The sequence below is a fragment of the Triticum aestivum genome, chromosome 5B, assembly GCF_018294505.1.
Source record: "Triticum aestivum cultivar Chinese Spring chromosome 5B, IWGSC CS RefSeq v2.1, whole genome shotgun sequence".
NCBI lineage: Eukaryota > Viridiplantae > Streptophyta > Magnoliopsida > Poales > Poaceae > Triticum > Triticum aestivum.
In genome coordinates, this window is record NC_057807.1 from 537,790,066 (window position 1) to 537,807,891 (window position 17,826).

A 17,826-nucleotide genomic window follows, 5' to 3' on the forward strand; every position below is an offset into this window, starting at 1 on the left:
TCATGTGACATTAGTCCAATTGAGTTTGCTTCAAAGGAATTGTAGGAAGATGGGGTTCATACATGCAAACCAAAAGACAACTTCATGACCGGTCTAATTGGCATGCATCAATATTCCTTATCACTTTCATTCATATCTTCTAAGATTCTAAGCACCCTAGGAGTATTGGCTCATGTTGCATCGGGGCTTTAGGGCTCGCTGGTGGTCCCATCTGCAAGGGGGTGAATCATTGATGTGTGCCGCCTTTGGATCCATTCCTAGGTGTGTTACGTGCAAGAACAACTCAACCCAATTCAGGCGATGCACACAACAAAGAAATCAACTGCGTAACCGCCGGTGTAAAAACACATTAAAAATAAGGAGGCTTAATGACACAAAAAAGGAGGCTTAACTCCGAGGATGGCGCGGTGGATGGAGAAAGTGAGGGCGTTGCCTTACGGGAAGATAGAGAAAGCAGAGGCGACGTCGACCATGCATTCAGGTTTCGAGAGCGGAGGAGCAGAGAAGCGAGGAGGAGGAGAACGAGCAATGGTGGTGGAGAGTATGCGTCGAGGACGAGAGGATTGGTGCTAGGGTTTTCACCACACTCAACCCGATCTACACCACACCTCCCAGTTCGCGTATGTCAAACCAGAGAAAAACCAGCCACTGTCCCTTTGCACCACAGGAGAACGACTCCACTAGTCATCCAGCGTCAGCTCAAGCGCGTGTGTGGAAAATAGATGAACGTCCGAGCAGCTAAACAACCAAAGTAAAAAAGATCGGGCGGCCATAGATCACTCGCGCGCTCACATGGCTCGTATGGCCGGGTATCCCATCAGGGTTTATAGGTAGAATATGCAACAGAATATGATGGATCAGGTCTGACTTTAACAACAACAATACTTGATCATTCCTGACCCCTAGATCTATAACCCATAGGACACCCTGCCTATAGGGTGGCAACACGGAAGACCAATTAACCAGATATCTATGAGATAATTTTTGCTACCTTGCCACTGTAAAGCTATTTCAGGGATTTCAAACAGAGACATCATACAATATGGATATAGAATATTGTTTAAGCTGGACTACCATAGAACCAATTTACCGTCCAAGGAATTTGTACCACCAACTATCCAACTTCTTATCTATCCAACTTCAGTGTTTCCCCGTTCACTGTTTGAAGTTTAGCGTTATGAACAGGAGAGCATAAATGCTAAAAATATGACGTCGGATTTTTAAGCATGGCAAATCAAAAGTCTTTATTACAAATTACGTATCACATGCCCAAGAAGCAATCTGCCATAAAAATGTTCGATGTGCCATAATTAAAACTCCAACCCAGATTTGTAGCGGGTACTAGGAACCCGACGCCCCCCCCCCCCCCCCCCCCAAAATAATTCATCGGCAAACCCCGTCTCCTAATTAAACAAGCATTCTCAAGTTTGTGAAAGAAATCTTAAGAACAGATAAATGTTCAAAATAGCTACAAACAGTTTGCCACTTGATGCCTACAGAACACACATATGATATGGTGCTCTAGAATCATCAGAATAAACGGCCGATTGAGGAGTTCAGAACCTGGGACGACGCCATGGCCTATCCACAACCCACCAAACCAATGCAGCTAGGATAAGCAAGCTTGGACTGTAGGTGGCCACGTGATTTGGTGTTGTGGCGCCTCTCCCGGAGCGGCGTACTCCTCATCGTCCGGCACGACAAAAGAGACGGGCTCGACGGCGTCCTTGTCCAGAACAATAACAGTGTTATCTCCGACCATCCAGCGGAAGAGAAGGCATAGGCCCTGGCGTTGCGGTCCCGATGGCGAAAGACCATGCACGTCACCCTGAAGTTTGAGAGGCTGATGCCCGCGTCCGCGTCCGCATCCTCGCCGCCGAGGAGACAGCGCCCAACATGTTGCCGCTGTGGAACCACGCTGAGCGAGGGATTTCCTTGTAGTGCCGCACAAGGGGATCGCAGATGAGGAGCCGTGGCGCCCGCGACCTGTGGAAGAGGAGCAGGAGGTCGCCCCAGATATCGGCGAGCTCCCAGCGGCAATCGGCAAATTCCCCCAGCGGGAGGAAGTTGAGCGCCAGATTTCGATCGGCGATGGTGCCCGCCCACGGCAAATGGGAGGAGGAGGGGATGAAGACCGGGTTAAGGCTAGGTGGGCGCGGGGAGCCGTAGCCGTCCTCGACGCAGTAGTGGCCAATGGCGTGGTCGGGTACGCCGTGGAGAGATCCGAACTGGCGGAGGAAGCCACCACCGTCAACCGTGATTACGCGGCGCCAACACTTGCAGGTGCTCGCGGCACGGACGAGGTGGGCGGGCGAGGGGAAGCGCAGGAACACCAGCTCGAGAAGCTTGTCCAGGAGGACATCAATCTCGGCTGCCAGCGGGGATCCCCTCCGGGAATTCTTGCGGCGCCATGGCCTGGGGACCTGGATCTCGATCGGAAAAGGTTGGGCTAAGTAATGTGTGCGTAATGCTGGGTTTCCCTCATGTAGTGAGTCAATAGCGTGCTGGAACTCACTCGCCGGAAAGCCTCAAAATAAGGGACTGTCCGAGAAGTCAATGGTTGATGCTTATCTTATGAAGACACGCCCAAGCAAGCAGCACCGAAATGGGATTGGAGCCGGATGCCTTTTATGGAAAAATAACATCGCCGTCACCATGGGAGGATTATTGTTGCAACCCCAAAGAATTAGACGGTCGTCTAACTTTTTTTAACTAAGTTAATTTTCTAAGCCGTTGGATCGAAATCCAACGGCTCTCCTTCATCTTCTTTCTCTAGCCCTAATCCCCATCCGAATTGGAGAAACTTCTTCCTGTTCCAACCGCTTCCTTTGACACGCTTCCCTAGGTCTCCTCCAGTTGTGACACTGCTCCTCGTTGTCGCTTGCCGCGACGTCCATGCCTCCGGCAAGGAAGCTAACTAATTCGAGCGGCGGTCAGAGCTAAAGCCCCCCCCCCCACCTTCACGGTTTACCTGCTTCCTCACCTCCACTGATGATGCCCCGTCTCTGACACGGTCCTGGCTTGGTCTGGCCGAGGTCGCGACACCTCATTGCTGCTAGTTGTCGTCTCTGGCATGGTGTTGCGCCTGGAATCCTCTTCATTCTCAAATGAAATAAAACATAGCACATGTTGCAATTTCAGGCAACTTACTAATATAGAACCTGCCAAAGTTTAGTCAAAACTTCTTACACGCACGATGGAGACATTATTCTCGTCGAAACATCCGTGTTTAAAATAATTGTTGTGCTACTCCTAAAAATCATGCCCAAGCAGTAAATTTATAAAAATGCAACTCCCATTCAGTGAAAAGTGGACTTTGCGGGAATTGATGGAAATTGTATTTTCATCAATCAATTTAATTTAGACATAAGGAAATCTAGGTCGATTCAGAAGAAACCCGACAAAAACCGTAAAAAAAAGGTTAGAAACACACGACTCAAATTTATAGAAAGAAGAAAACGCGAGCGCGTTCACTCACGTACGCCAGAGCAGAACAGCTAGGCACGTTTCAATGCATCCCTCTTCCTCTCTTGCCCGTCAAAACTTTCCAATTTGCTGCCAACTTCTTGCTAATATATTTTATCATCAGCTTCTCCATGATCGATGCATCTGCCCATCTGATGTCCATACGTTGAAATCTACTCTTGCTCCCGATCAAATCCATCTCCATCCATATGAAGTGCCGACTACTCTCGACGGCGACGGCAACCATGGCTGTCTGCCAAGCCCCAAACCTGTTCTTTTGAACGAGTATCGGGACTGGAGCACTATGCCGGGGTTGCGCTGCCATCCTCCTCCATGGACTGCAGTTGCTGGAGATTCTAGTCTAGCATGCCCTAGATGGATCACATCACGAGAAGGCAAAGATAAACTAGGCAGCCAGCCCGCCGGAACAACCACACGGCCGGGGTCTAGATGGGAGGGACACCGAGGGGATGGACTCACCAGGTCGGACATGGATGCGATATGGGTGTTTAGTTGGCCCCTAAGCGTGGCGACGTCCATTGTGAGGAGGTGATGGAGCGGATCTGGTGGCGGAGAACACGTTGAAGGGATTCAAAGCAGTTGTGGTGGTGGAGGAAAATATTTTGTTTTAATTGCTGCAGCCAAAGCATATTGAGGTGGTATCTAGCGGAAAATATTTGTTTTTTAATTGCTGTAGCCAAAGCATATTTAGTATCGTGTGGGATATACTCCCTCCATTCCTATATATAAGGTGTATTATTTTTTTTATAAAATTCCAGAATGTAAAATGCATTTCTTCTAATTCCACATAATTCCCTTGTTAGCCCTCTAGAAAAGGGAAAGTATCTCTCTCCCGATTGTGTTTATCTCTTCTTGTAGAGAAGGAAGGAAAGTATCTCTCTGTCGATTGCATGTATCTTTAATTTACTGGACTAACTGATTTACTTGCCACTAACTAATAAATTTCTCAAGGGTAATTTCGTCCTAACTTGTCTATAATTATGTGCCTTGGTCACTGTGCCGAAAATAATACACCTTAGAACGGAGGGAGTATATAGTTGGAATGCATTGAATGCGTTCCTAATTACCGCCAATTTTCACCTTCTCCACGTACCCTCTCTCACGTTGAATTAGCACTTGCAAGACATGTGTCATGTAGTCTGGCAGTGTGGCCTCACTGCATCTCTCTTCCACGTTGCATCTATCGAAGCATCTGCAGTCGATATAGCAAATCCAGCTCCCTAAACATCTGCAGACGTGCCGGAACACGGGCCTGCCTGTCAGTTGGAAGCTAGCGACGTCTCGGCTTGACGGGAGCCTATGGGTGATGCACCATAGGAGCTGGCACAACAGATCCGTGATGTGGCCCAGCCGCTTGGCCTCCAAGTCTCGGGCTTCTCCGAAGAGTGGAGGGTTCCGCCATGGTCTCGAGGAAAAGAAAGTGAAATGGATTGCTGGATATGAATTAGGTGGCTGGTGGCTGGCTTGTGTATTCTATGTAATGTGTAATCTACATGTGCGCTTGTGTATTCTATGTAATGTGTAATATTTCATTAACAAACAGTCCCTCGGATCCCTGCAAAAAAAATGCTACAACATATGAGCAATACAAGAAGTACACATTTGTGTATTTAAAATATCAAATAATAGGCTATTTTTAGATCCACATATTTATCCCTTTTGTGTATGTACCACATATTACCGGCAAGAAAAAATGTGTACATACCACATATTGAAATATGTGTATTGAACACAATTATAGCCACATAGGTCACATTCATATGCATCTACACGTAAACATGTCTGGCTGGATAGGAAAAAAAGTCTGAGTGGCATATGGGACCATCTTCGCAGGAAGTGCAAATGAAATAAAAATGAATAAAACCCAACACATTTGTGGTTAAATTTGATTAAGATGAAATAATTTCCCTTAAATGGGATGATCTTTGACAAAATAAGCCACATATTGCTTTCTTCAGACTACTGGCCTCCTCGTCAGCACGGCGTCGTCCTTGGCCTCATCGCGCACGCGGTTGGCATCCTTCAAGCTTGCTGGAGCTGGGCCACCTCCTCGCGGGCCGCGGGGATAGAACAATTAAAACCATTAACCTACGCATCAAGGGCGTTGCCTCGCGCTAGCCACGTCGGCAGAATGAGCCGAGCGAGGTACTGTGCAGGCTGTTCGTTTTCACCGGGCCACGTGTGCGTTATGCCCCAGCCCCGTTTCCAATCCCATCCCCCGCGAGTCCTCCCCTTCTCCCTCTCCTTCCTCTCCCTCTCCCAATTCCGCCGCCGCCGACGACCTACCTCCATGGCCGCTGCTCCTCGCGCTCTATATGCTCCTCCAACGCGTGGATTCGTCGATCCCATCCTTCTGTGGTTGCCTGCATCGGTTTTACCCATCTAGGGTTTCAGTGTGGTCGACCTACTCGTCATCGGAGATGCTCTGGTGCGTTGGTACATTCGTCTCCGTCTCCTGTCGTGCTCTGTCGTGGTGTTGTGCCTCCTGGATGGCGCTCCTGTGCCTCGGATGCACGCCCCTCTCTCCTGAGCTCGATGAGAAGCAGCGGCGCCCCCTTTCTCCTGAGCTCCAAATCCATCCCAACAGCGCTAAGGTAACCAGCGGCAGAGGCTCGCACCTAGCACCTCTCTCCTCTTGCCCCCTCATTCTCCTCCTATGTGTTTTCGATTTTTTCTGCGTGTGCTTGCACGTTCATGGATCTAGAGGTAGCAGATTTTGTAATGCTATTGTCTTTTGCCTCCCTCCATGTTATCAGTATGGGTGCCATCTTCCTATCCCAGATTCTTCCAATCTTATCATCTTTATTTCACTTTCGCTCACATTTTTCCTTATTGTTGGCTTGTTTGATAAGTTCAGTTTGTCTTGCTGCAGGGATTCTAATTTAGGTTCTACTCCAATCAACAAATAGAGTGCAACCCTTGAGTTCATCCCGATACAGTGGCAGTCACATAAGATGGAGCATGGAAATGGACGAGGAGTCCATATTATTCAGTTGGATTTGATTGCATCTCGTCTAACTAATGTATGCCATATTACTATGTTCGTTTCCTTTAGTTTTTTTCATTACTCTATAAATATGAGTAATAGGCTCTTGGCTGGTGCTTGCTTCAGATTTTGTTAGCTAATATTAAGCTTAGCAATGCAAATGTGTAGGTGTTGATGTTTGTGCTATGTTGTAGAACTTGGGTCATGAAAGTTGGATCCTAAGAACTTCTGTTCATTTCACTAAAAAATTCTGAAGTTGTGTATAACAAGTTATCCAACAGAAGTACACTGAGTCTTCTAAGATTGACCTGTGTATTAGATAGTTGCCTATATGAGCACTTGTCACTAATGAATATTTTCTGGCAATGATTGTTAGAGACGGACGAACACAACTGGAAGAAAATAATGGAAAGTACAGCTTGTGGCAAGAAAGTTTCATCAGACGTTTTTGAAAGGTACGAGCTGGGAGAAATATAGGTGATTAGGTTAGTATGGTATATCCCTCTTCTATTCTACTTGTTTTTCCTTTGTGATGGATGTGTCTATTCTGCTTGTTGGTATGCATAATTGCATATGCAATCAGCTTCTTTGCTTCTTCCTCCTTCGCCAGGTATTAGTATTATGCTCATGATCTTCAAATTTGATATATGATGTAGGTCAGAGGCCTCTCTTAAAATCACCGCAATCATGAAATTATTATCGCCTATATTATACCTGAAACTAGCACTCTTAATAATGATAAATTGTTCATTCTACCTAAAAATCTTCTAAGTATGCGAGGCTAGCTTTTCAAACATAAATGTTTGGCTATTTTTGTGTGCGTCTACATTTGTTCCATAAAGTATCATTTGAACCATTGTGCTTAAATAAACATTGAAAAGCTTAATTTTTGTCTTTCTGATGCCTTTTGTAAAGAACTCATGATCGATAGTGACAACATTACACATGATTAAGCTATAGCACTAAGTTGTCCCTATGATTCGTATATCTGAGTGAAGTATAACGATCTATCTGATCAATCCATTTAACTATTTTCAGGGTGGTTTGGTGTGCGAAAAACTGTTGGACTTGATAGTTAATGAGCCTATTGTTATCATGGAAGAAGGTTTTCCTAATGCCATACAACATGGATAATCAATTAAAGAGATGCGGATATCAGAGTTGAGGTGCAAATTTGAGGACTGAGTGATTGACTGATGACATAGTTTTTAAATTGTGCTTGCTGATAAGAACTACTCTCCATGTTTTTGGCTGGTTTATTGTGTGAATGGATTGCCGCTCGTCATGTGTTCCTGCTTATGCTTCACTGATGACCAGATCTAAAATTGTCTTTTGGTTTGTCAGGACTTGTACGCATTGCACACTCGTCCGGTTTCCTTCACGTTCCTTGTTGCTTTTCCTTTGCTTAGAGTTTTACTTGTTGGCTTTGCTCTGGGTTAATCATAGTTGTTGTCATTGTTGGTATGTGGCCTTGTAATTCATTCAGAGCGACATAAATTCAACTGATCCTGGTGAGGAGTGTGTTGTTGTGCATGATCGATCTGTTGCTCGACGGCGCAGCAGAGTGTCGACACGATCGCTCTGTTCCAGAGTGCGTGGCTATTTAGTTTTGTACTATCTGTAGCTTATTCTGCCATGCACCTTTGCATTGTTGGCTTTATGTTAAAAAATGAACTTAACTATTGCATTTTAAAGAAAAGTAAATCATTGAAGAGTATCTATCTTGGACATTTTTAGCTCATAAGGTAACTTCTGATCATCCATGCAGACACATCCAAGGGTTCCTATTGTGCCACCTCAATTTTTCATGTCCTTACTACTGATGTTGTCCTTCTAAGTAGGTATAGCATTTCTAACATAAAAATATCATTTCCGTTTACTAATATATTTAGTCTTGTGAGAATGCTCCAATCTAATATATTGGTGAGATCTGAGTTTATATTAAATTCCTTAATGCTGGTTAGTGCTCGTATCAGTCACTATCATGTGATTTGTTCACTACTTTTTTGGGAAATCAGGGAAAAGACATAATAAGTCTTCCCTATAATATTGTTTGGTTGAGTTATCCTGTGATGTCATGCCTCCACGCTCTTGTTTAATTCTCCCTTGATCCAAACATAAGAAATGATAATCTGTGTGGTTCTTTACTTTTTTTATCATTCATAGGTAGTTTCCAATGATGGGAAGATGGTTAGGTGACGAGTGCCCTCTCTGATGTGGATGCTGAAGAAGTTCAGGTTAGAACGTAATCCGTCGGATCATCTATTTGATAAGTCATGCGTCTGAAACTTACTATTTTCTATACTCAGTCTTGAATTATTGTTGCTGAAAAATTACCCGATGATCAGGTATCGATGTCTGTTAGCATGATTAATTGTGGATGCAATGTTGAAGACTGATATTATCTGCGATTGTCGCATCATGCTAGGAACTGACGAGGGCAACCATCACCACCAATTAGTCAGAGTTTCGCCACCACGCAAACATCCATGAAGAGACATCTCCCATCGCAAGGCGCCTCCTCACCCTCACCGTGTATCGGCTCTAGACGCACCATGGGCATATGAATATAATCTATTTTTGTGCGAACCTCTTAAGTATAATTTATGACGTGTTGAACCTTGACTGCTTTTGTACCTTGCAATGTGTTGCTTTTGGAAGGTAGCATATATGTTGCCGTGCATGTAACCTCTAAAATTGCTACTCATCAGGTCTAACTGCACCTGGTTATGTCTATAATGCGACTGATGTATATCTGTTCATTTCTGCTGCTTTGCTCTGTTTCAAATATTAGTTCCTTGACACAAACATCACATAGGCTCATTAGTACAGATAGGACGGTGGAAAGGGCGCATCCTACCTGGCACCGCCCAGCTCCCACTCAAGTGGCACGCCAGGGCGTGCCCCAACCACTAGTATTAACCAAGGGACAATATGGACTAGGAAGACTGAACTTACGAATAGCATTGGCACATGCACGCTCCAAGTTTTCATCCGCGTGCCACCGGGACTCAAGTTGTTTGACATGTCATTGGCCACAACTATTTTTTCGAAAGAGCAGTGGCGGGTACCTGGTCGTGCCCGTTACAGTTATGGGCATGCTTGTGGCGGGCGCTGGCCAGCACCCGCCACAACTAGGCTCTTCCAAATATGCCCGGTGGATGTGAACTGTAGTGGCGGGTGCCGATCTAGGCGCCCGCCACAACTATAATTGGCAACCGCACAAAATAAATCAAAAAATTGAAAATGTTTGCTGTGGCAGGTATCTTTGTGGCTGCCACTGCACTCGCCAGACAGTTCCCCTTCCGCACCCGCCTAAAAACCCTCGCCCCCTTGCCCCCTCCTGCGCCATCCTACGCCTCGAACGCCAACGCCGCCCCTCCGACCAGACGGCGGCACCCACGCGTCCGACGTCGTGAGCGCCGCCGGATCTGCTCGCTGTTGCGTTGTCCGCTTCGACCGCCGCCACACCATTCTCCGCCTCGACCGCGCGCAGTCCCCATCCTCCGCCTCGATCGCCAATGCCTTCCTCCGCCTCGACCGCCGCTGCCGTCCTCCGCCTCGACCGCCGTCACGTCCGCAGCCAGAAAAGTGGCCAAACGGTATACTATATCTCCATGAATAAATTATGCTCTAGGGCTTAGAATTTGCATTTTATTAATTTCTAGATTAACTAGTTGTACATCATATAAGAGAGCGAGCAGCACAACGGCAGGAGCAGTACTAGATAATTGAAATGACTCTTTTTCATATCGGTAGGTGTCCTAATATTTGGAACATTGGAAAATATGACAAGTGGCAATGATGTTTAAATTTCCTTACATATGAGAAGTGCATGGGCTTCATGTTATTCACAGGAATTTGAAAAAGAGTGACAATTTTTTTGTGAAACATTGATTCTTTTCCGTTTCGCCAAATCTCTGTCATTCCATACATCAATTTTGGAAGCAAAGTTTATTATGAATTTCATTTGCTAGCACAAAATTGTTTAATTTGCTTACATATGACAAGTGCATGGGTTTAGCATCAACATTGCCAAATATGACAAGTGGCAAATGTTTGAATTTCTTACATATGAGAAGTGCATGGGATCCATGTTATTCACAGGGATTTGAAAAGGAGTGGCAGATTTTTTACGAAACGTTGATTCATTTCCGTTTCGCCAAATTTCGGTCACTCCATAGTTCAACTTTGTAAGCAAAGTTCATGCGGAATTTCATTTGATTTGACAATATTGTTTTATTTTCTTAGATATAACAAGTGCATGGGTTTTGAAAATGAGTGCCAAAATATTGATTAACTTCTGTTTCATCAATTTTCTGGCACTCAAAATATGTTCAATATTCAGAAAAGGTCATGCAAAATTGTCTCGAACCCTTCTTACTCACTTCCTCCACTCAAAATTACAATGAATAAGTGCTTCATAATGATTCTTAGGGATCATGAGGCATAAGATCTGCCACATCTGCAAATGTCCATGTATGGACAATGTGGATACTGCAGTAGATTTCAGACTCTTCTTGACGAACGGATTTGAAAAATCAATGCAAACAGTCTTTAATATCAAGTAATATTATATTCAAAAGTCAAAACATTTGTATAATTATTGTACTGACTTTGTTGTTAGTGATGAACTGCTGCATAGTGTACCGCATGCAACATAAGGGTTGATTTCAACAATTTTAGCGGTAATGTTATGTACTTTGATGATGATATGGGGCGCACATTCGAACTGGATGTGCGTAAATAAAAGGATAGAACCATCATATATGGCAATGGATGGGAGCAGTACATTGCACAAAATAATTTCATCGGAGGAGAATACATATCCTTTTCCATGAATAGAGAGGTCAACAGGTTAAGGACAATGTATTTTTGTAGCGATGACGATGACAATGACCAGGATCATGATGATAGCCAGGATCACCAGGATGATGGAGACCACCAAGATGATGAGGGAATACATGAAGATGAGGACAGATTAGATGATGATGACAGCCAGAATGACGAGGATGAGCAAGATGATGACGCTGAGGAAGATGTCGACGATGGTTCATTCAGTTCAGCAATTTTTCCTCAAAGAATGAGTAATTTTACTCGGGATGAGACCCGAAATGTTACTGTGATGTTACCATCAAGTGTGGCCTTCATGGGAAGCCCTTTGTGTTCTTTCATCTTTTTTTGTTCATAACCAAGTACAGTGAGATGTCTAACTTTGCATGCTCTTGTTGGGGAACATAGTAATTTCAAAAAAATTCCTACGCACACGCAAGATCATGGTGATGGCATAGCAACGAGAGGGGAGAGTGTTGTCCATGTACCCTCGTAGACCGTAAGCGGAAGCGTTAGCACAACGCGGTTGATGTAGTCGTACGTCTTCACGATCCGACCGATCCAAGCACCGAACGTATGGCACTTCCGAGTTTAGCACACGATCAACTCGATGACGATCCCCGGGCTCCGATCCAGCAAAACTTCAGGGATGAGTTCCGTCAGCACGACGGCATGGTGACGATGATGATGTACTACCGGCACAGGGCTTCGCCTAAACTCCGCGACGATATGACCGAGGTGGAATATGGTGGAGGGGGGCACCGCACACGGCTAAGGAACGATCCGTAGATCAACTTGTGTGTTATGGGGTGCCCCCTGCCCCCGTATATAAAGGAGGGAGGGGAAGGTGCGGCCGGCCCCCTTGGGGTGCGCCTGGAGGAGTCCTACTCCCACCGGGAGTAGGACTCCCCCCTCTTGCCTTGGTGGAGAAGGAAAGGGGGGAGGGGAAAGACGAAAGGGGGGCGCTGCCCCCCCCTTCCTTGTCCTATTCGGACTAGGGGGGGAGGGGGCGCGCGGCCTGCCCTGACCGGCCCTCCTCTTCTCCCTCATGGCCCACTAAGGCCCATTAACCCCCGGGAGGGTTCCGGTAACCCCCCGGTGTTCCGGTAAAATCCTGATTTCACCCAGAACCTTTACGATGTCCAAACATAGGCTTCCAATATATCAATCTTTATGTCTCGACCATTTCGAGACTCCTCGTCATGTCCGTGATCACATCCGGAACTCCGAACAAACTTCGATACATCAAAACTTATAAACTCATAATAAAACTGTCATCGTAACGTTAAGCGTGCGGACCCTACGGGTTCGAGAACTATGTAGACATGAACTAGAACTATTCTCGGTCAATAACCAATAGCGGAACCTGGATGCCCATATTGGTTCCTACATATTCTACGAAGATCTTTATCGGTCAAACCGCATAACAACATACATTGTTCCCTTTGTCATCGGTATGTTACTTGCCCGAGATTTGATCGTCGGTATCCAATACCTAGTTCAATCTCGTTACCAGCAAGTCTCTTTACTCGTTCCGTAATGCATCATTCCGTAACCAACTCATTTGGTCACATTGCTTGCAAGGCTTATAATGATGTGCATTACCGAGAGGGCCCAGAGATACCTCTCCGACAATCGGAGTGACAAAACCTAATCTCGAAATACGCCAACTCAACATGTACCTTCGGAGACACCTATAGTACTCCTTTATAATCACCCAGTTACGTTGTGATGTTTGGTAGTACCCAAAGTGTTCCTCCGGTAAACGGGAGTTGCATAATTCTCATAGTTACAGGAACATGTATAAGTCATGAAGAAAGCAATAGCAATATACTAAACGATCAAGTGCTAGGCTAACGGAATGGGTCATGTCAATCACATCATTCTCCTAATGATGTGATCCCATTAATCAAATGACAACACATGTATATGGTTAGGAAACATAACCATCTTTGATTAATGAGCTAGTCAAGTAGAGGCATACTAGTGACTATGTGTTTGTCTATGTATTCACACATGTATCATGTTTCCGGTTAATACAATTCTAGCATGAATAATAAACATTTATCATGATATGAGGAAATAAATAATAACTTTATTATTGCCTCTAGGGCATATTTCCTTCAGTCTCCCACTTGCACTAGAGTCAATAATCTAGATTACATAGTAATGATTCTAACACCCATGGAGTCTTGGTGCTGATCATGTTTTGCTCGTGAGAGTGGCTTAGTCAACGGGTCTGCAACATTCAGATTCGTATGTATCTTGCAAATCTCTATGTCTCCCACTTGGACTTGGTCCCGAATGGAATTGAAGCGTCTCTTGATGTTCTTGGTCCTCTTGTGAAATCTGGATTCCTTTGCCAAGGCAATTGCACCAGTATTGTCACCGAAGATTTTCATTGGTCCCGATGCACTAGGTATGACACCTAGATCGGAAATGAACTCCTTCATCCAGACTCCTTCATTTGCTGCTTCCGAAGCAGCTATGTACTCCGCTTCACATGTAGATCCCGCCACGACGCTTTGTTTAGAACTGCACCAACTTACAGCTCCACCGTTTAATAAAAACACGTATCCGGTTTGCGATTTAGAATCGTCCGGATCAGTGTCAAAGCTTGCATCGACGTAACCATTTACGACTAGCTCTTTGTCACCTCCATATACGAGAAACATATCCTTAGTCCTTTTCAGGTATTTCAGGATGTTCTTGACCGCTGTCCAGTGATCCACTCCTGGATTACTTTGGTACCTTCCTGCCAAGCTTATTGCTAAGCATACGTCAGGTCTGGTACACAGCATTGCATACATGATAGAGCCTGTGGCTGAAGCATAGGGAACATCTTTCATTTTCTCTCTATCTTCTGCTGTGGTCGGGCATTGAGTTTGACTCAACTTCACACCTTGTAGTATGGGCAAGAACCCTTTCTTTGCCTGATCCATTTTGAACTTTTTCAAAATTTTATCAAGGTATGTGCTTTGTGAAAGTCCTATTAAGCGTCTTGATCTATCTCTATAGATCTTGATGCCCAATATGTAAGCAGCTTCACCGAGATCTTTCATTAAAAACTTTTATTCAAGTATCCATTTATGCTATCTAGAAATTCTATATCATTTCCAATTAATAATATGTCATCTACATATAATATTAGAAATGCTACAGAGCTCCCACTCACTTTCTTGTAAATACAGGCTTCTCCAAAAGTCTGTATAAAACAATATGCTTTGATCACACTATCAAAGCGTTTATTCCAACTTCGAGATGCTTGCACCAGTCCATAAATGGAACGATGTAGCTTGCACACTTTGTTAGCACCTTTTGGATCTACAAAACTTTCTGGCTGCATCATATACAACTCTTCTTTCAGAAATCCATTCAAGAATGCAGTTTTGACATCCATGTGCCAAATTTCATTATTATGAAATGCAGCAATAGCTAACATGATTCGGACAGACTTAAGCATCGCTACGGGTGAGAAAGTCTCATCGTAGTCAACCCCTTGAACTTGTCAAAAACCTTTCGCAACAAGTCGAGCTTTATAGACAGTTATATTACCATCAGCGTCAGTCTTCTTCTTAAAAATCCATTTATTCTCAATGGCTTGCCGATCATCGGGCAAGTCAACCAAAGTCCATACTTTGTTTTCATACATGGATCCCATCTCAGATTTCATGGCCTCTAGCCATTTTGTGGAATCTGGGCTCATCATCGCTTCCTCATAGTTTATAGGTTCATCATGGTCAAGCAACATGACTTCCAGAATTGGATTACCGTACCAATCTGGTGCGGATCTTATTCTGGTAGATCTACGAGGTTCAGTAGAAACTTGATCTAAAGTTTCATGATCAATATCATTAGCTTCCTCACTAATTGGTGTAGTTGTCACAGGAACCGGTTCTTGTGATGAACTACTTTCCAATAAGGGAGTAGATACAATTATCTCATCAAGTTCTACTTTCCTCCCACTCACTTCTTTCGAGAGAAACTCCTTCTCTAGAAAGGATCCGATTTTAGCAACGAAAATCTTGCCCTCAGATCTGTGATAGAAGGTGTACCCAATAGTCTCTTTTGGGTATCCTATGAAGACACATTTCTCCGATTTGGGTTCGAGCTTATCTGGTTGAAGTTTCTTCACATAAGCATCGCAGCCCCAAACTTTAAGAAACGACAACTTTGGTTTCTTGCCAAACCACAGTTCATAAGGCGTCGTCTTAACGGATTTTGATGGTGCCCTATCTAACGTGAATGCGGCCGTCTCTAAAGCATAACCCCAAAACGATAGCGGTAAATCAGTAAGAGACATCATAGATCGCACCATATCTAGTAAAGTACGATTACGAAGTTCGAACACACCATTTCGTTGTGGTGTTCCGGGTGGCGTGAGTTGCAAAACTATTCCGTGTTGTTTCAAGTGTAGACCAAACTCGTAACTCAAATATTCTCCTCCACGATCAGATCGTAGAAATTTTATTTTCCTGTTATGATGATTTTCTACTTCACTCTGAAATTCTTTGAACTTTTCAAATGTTTCAGACTTGTGTTTCATCAAGTAGATATACCCATATCTGCTCAAATCATCTGTGAAGGTGAGAAAATAACGATATCTGCCGCGAGCCTCAACATTCATTGGACCACAAACATCAGTATGTATGATTTCCAACAAATCAGTTGCTCGCTCCATAGTTCCGGAGAACGGCGTTTTAGTCATCTTGCCCATGAGGCACGGTTCGCAAGTACCAAGTGATTCATAATCAAGTGATTCCAAAATCCCATCAGTATGGAGTTTCTTCATGCGCTTTACACCGATATGACCTAAACGGCAGTGCCACAAATAAGTTGCACTATCATTATTAACTCTGCATCTTTTGGTTTCAACACTATGAATATGTGTATCACTACTATCGAGATTTAATAAAAATAGACCACTCTTCAAGGGTGCATGACCATAAAAGATATTACTCATATAAATAGAACAACCATTATTCTCTGATTTAAATGAATAACCGTCTCGCATCAAACAAGATCCAGATATAATGTTCATGCTTAACGCTGGCACCAAATAACAATTATTTAGGTCTAAAACTAATCCCGATGGTAGATGTAGAGGTAGCGTGCCGACCGCGATCACATCGACTTTGAAACCATTTCCCACGCGCATCATCACCTCGTCCTTAGCCAATCTTCGCTTAATCCGTAGTCCCTGTTTCGAGTTGCAAATATTAGCAACAGAACCAGTATCAAATACCCACGTGCTACTGCGAGCATTAGTAAGGTACACATCAATAACATGTATATCACATATACCTTTGTTCACTTTGCCATCCTTCTTATCCGCCAAATACTTGGGGCAGTTCCGCTTCCAGTGTCCAGTCTGCTTGCAGTAGAAGCACTCAATTTCAGGCTTAGGTCCAGACTTGGGTGTTGGGTAACGTTGCAGAAAATAAAAAATTTCCTACTCGTTTCACCAAGATCATCTCGGAGTTCATCTAGCAACGAGTGAATAGATGCATCTACATACCTTGTAGATCGCGAGCGGAAGCGTTCAAAGAACGGGGATGATGTAGTCGAACACGACGTGATTCGAATCACCGGAGATTCTAGCACCGAACGGACGGCACCTCCGCGTTCAACACACGTACGGAAACAGCCACGTCTCCTCCTTCTTGATCCAGCAAGGGAGGGAGGAGAGGTTGAGGGAGATGGCACCAGCAGCAGCACGACGGCATGGTGTTGATGGAGCTGCAGTACTCCGGCAGAGCTTCGCTAAGCAATAAGGAGGTGGAGGAGGTGCTGGGGAGGGAGAAGGAGGCAACCAAAGGCCAAGGACACAAGGTATGAAGTCCCTCCTCTCCCCCACTATATATAGGGGTGCCAAGGGGGGTGGCCGGCCCTAGGAGATCCAATCTCCTAGGGGGTGCGGCGGCCAAGGGGGGTTTCCCTCCCCCCCAAGGCACCTAGGAGGTGCCTTACCCTCCTAGGACTCTTGCCCCCTTGAACCCTAGGCGCATGGGCCTAGTGGGGCTGGTGCCCTTGGCCCATGTAGGCCAAGGCGCACCCCCTACAGCCCATGTGGCCCCCGGGGATGGGTGGCCCCACCCGGTGGGCCCCCGGGACCCCTCCGGTGGTCCCGGTACAATACCGATAACCCCGAAACTTGTCCCGATGCCCGAAACAGGACTTCCCATATATAAATCTTTACCTCCGGACCATTCCGGAACTCCTCGTGACATCCGGGATCTCATCCGGGACTCCGAACAACATTCGGGTTACTGCATATACATATCCCTACAACCCTAGCGTAACTGAACCTTAAGTGTGTAGACCTTACGGGTTCGGGAGACAAGCAGACATGACCGAGACGACTCTCTGGTCAATAACCAACAGCGGGATCTGGATACCCATGTTGGCTCCCACATGCTCCACAATGATCTCATCGGATGAACCACGATGTCGAGGATTCTATCAATCCCGTACGCTATTCCCTTTGTCTATCGATATGTTACTTGCCCGAGATTCGATCG

General features: G+C 45.0%; 1 pseudogene; it reads right to left on the reverse strand.

Annotated features, from left to right (window-relative positions):
- Nucleotides 1-1,609: 1,609 nt before the first annotated feature.
- Nucleotides 1,610-5,778, reverse strand: LOC123114986 (uncharacterized; annotated as a pseudogene).
- Between the last annotated feature and the right edge of the window lie 12,048 nt (nucleotides 5,779-17,826).